The sequence below is a fragment of the Microtus ochrogaster genome, chromosome 8, assembly GCF_000317375.1.
Source record: "Microtus ochrogaster isolate Prairie Vole_2 chromosome 8, MicOch1.0, whole genome shotgun sequence".
NCBI classification, from domain to species: domain Eukaryota; kingdom Metazoa; phylum Chordata; class Mammalia; order Rodentia; family Cricetidae; genus Microtus; species Microtus ochrogaster.
Window position 1 is genome coordinate 19,283,730 of NC_022015.1, and position 2,808 is coordinate 19,286,537.

A 2,808-nucleotide genomic window follows, 5' to 3' on the forward strand; every position below is an offset into this window, starting at 1 on the left:
GTTGTGAGCCACCATGTGGTTGCTGGGAATTGAACTCAGGACCTTTGGAAGAGCAGGCAATGCTCTTAACCTCTGAGCCATCTCTCCAGCCCGCCTGTTTTCATTTGAATGTGACTTACAGGAAGTTTGTGAGCCCGATAGGGCACTGGGAACGAAACTCAAGTCCTCTACAAGGGCAGCCAGTGCTCCTAATCACTTGGTCACCTCTCCAGCCCCCAACCCCTTTCTTTTCTATCATCATCATCATCATCAGCAGCAGCAGCAGCAGCAGCAGCAGCAGCAGCAGCAGCAGCAGCAGCAGCATCCTCATCATTATTTGTTTTGTCTTTTGAGACAGGGTTTCTCTGTGTAGCCAGGATGTCCTGGAACTCACACTATAGACAAAGGCTGACCTCAAACTCAGAGATCTGCCTGTCTCTGTCTCCTGCGCACTGTGATTAAAAGGTGTGCCTCACCACCACCTGGTTTGTTATTATAATTAAGACCCCTTTCTGGCTCTTGAGTACAGGGATTAAAGGTGGGCGCCACCAGCCGCTTCTCTTTTCTTCTTTTTTCTTTTTTTAAAATTTATTTATTTTATAATAATTGGTGTTTTTACCTTCATATATGTCTGTGTAAGGGTGTCGGATCCAGTAGAACTGGAATCACAGACAGTTGTGAGCTGCCATGTGGGTGCTGGGAATTGAACCCTGGTCTTTTGGAAGATCAGTCGGTGCTCTTAACCGCTGAGCCATCTCTCCATCCCCCCCCCCTTTTTTTCAAGACAGAGTGTCTCTCTGTAGCCCTGGCTGGCTGTCCTGGAACTTGCTTTGTAGACCAGGCTGGCCTCGAATGCAAAGATTCACCTGCCTCTGCCTCTCAAGTGCTGGGATTAAAGGCGCTACACCTGGCACTGCTTTCTTTTATTGGATCAGTATTTGATACTAGCTCTCTGGAACATTCCTGCCTTACAGTTTCCCGTGGGAATGCAGAAATCTCTGCTGGACGTTAGTGATGTCCACTACTATGGAGCTGTAGTTCGAGCTTAGAAAACACAGCTACTGTGAATTATGTGGGAGTGAAGACTGTGTTTTGGGTTTTCGGAGATTTTTTCCAGCATAATGTTTTATTGAATATTTGGGAATTTCACGTCATGCACCCATCAAACGTCCCTGTGCTTCCATGCCCCTCACTGTGTTTCCCCCTAAGAAGAAAGAAAAAAAGAAGAAAAGGAAAAAATTTAAAAGGTCCAATTCCTGGGGCTGGAGAGATGGCTCAGAGGTTGAGAGCAGTGGCTGCTCTTCCAGAGGTCCTGAGTTCAATTTCCAGTAATTACATGGTGGCTCACAACCATCTGTAATGAGCTCTGGTGCCCTCTTCTGGCGTGCGGGCATATATGCAGGCAGAACACTAAAAAAGGTCCAATATCTTGTTCATACACTCACTGGAGCATGGTTAAACTCCCAGTGGCGAGCCTGCGCTCCTGCCAGAAGCCATCAACTGTGGAGAGCTACTCCAGCATCCTATCACAATTTATTTGTTTGATTAGTTGGTTTTTTTTTTTGCGGGGGCGGGGGGAGCACTTTTTCTATGTAGCCCTGGAACTCTCTCTGTAGACCAGGCTGGCCTCAAACTCTGAGATCTGCCTGCCTCTGTCTCTCCAGTGCTGAGATTAAGGGCATGTACCACCACGGCCGTACCACCACGGCCTGGTAAATATACGCATCTTAAGTTATGCAAATGAAAACTTAGGTCAGATGCAAATTTAGGAAGACAGCTTTGAAATACAAAATATGTATACTTTATATTTAGGAATGTCATGAGTTTAGAAGTAATGTCAATATTAAAATTAACTTTATGTGTATGAGTGTTTTGCCTGCATGTATGTCTCTGTACCATGTGTGTGTCTGGGTCCCAAAGAGGTCAGAAAGGGCACCATATACCCTAGAACTGGAGTTGCAGATGGTTGTAATTGCCGTGTGGGTGCTGGGAATAGAACCCAGGTTCTCTGCAAAAACTCTATTTCACTTGAGACATCTCTCTAGCCCCTTAAACTAACCTTTACAAAGTTAAGCATAAAATGCAAGAAGACCGGACTGACTACATACCACGTGACAACTGCTGGCCACCGGACCTAAATTACATGCTAACAGCATAAATCTGCTTTAAATCCTTGGCATGACTTATGGGGTTTGGAAGAAAGCGGCCGGCACCGGGACTGAAGTTTTAGCGTCCCGCCGAAGCAGAGCACCAAGAGGAGCCGGCACTCCGCCAGTCTTGGCATCCAGGCTGCGCTGGTGCAGCAAGGGAGCACCCCGAGGAGTGGGCGCTCCGGCCGGAAGCCACGGTGCCAGGGAGCACCTGCGGGAGCGGCCGCACAGACGGAGCCACGGTGCCAGTGGTGCTGAGGAGGCACAGTGGGAGAGAGAATCTCATCCAGAAAGTTGGTGCGGGGCTGACCAGGCTGTGCTCGGAGGACGACTTCGGACTAGACCTGCTGGAACCCAAGACTGCCGGGAGTGGAGGGCCGGTGGAAGGGCCATGCCAAGCACAAGGCACGCGGGGAAGCGAGGAGGTCTGGGGTGAACTGATCTGGGGTCGGGGAGTCTGCAGCTGATTTCTGAGCTGGTTTGTACCGCGAAAACAGCATTTTGGAGAGATTGAGGCCTGTCCTCGGGCCGAAGACAGGCGCCTGCAGGGAAGGATGCAACCCAGAGAGTTAGTGCTCTGTGCGAAACGCGGCCACCACGGAGAGTGCTGGGGTGTGTGTGTGTGTGTGTGTGTGTGTGTGTGTGTGTGTGTGTGTGTGTGTGTGTCTGTGTGTGTGTA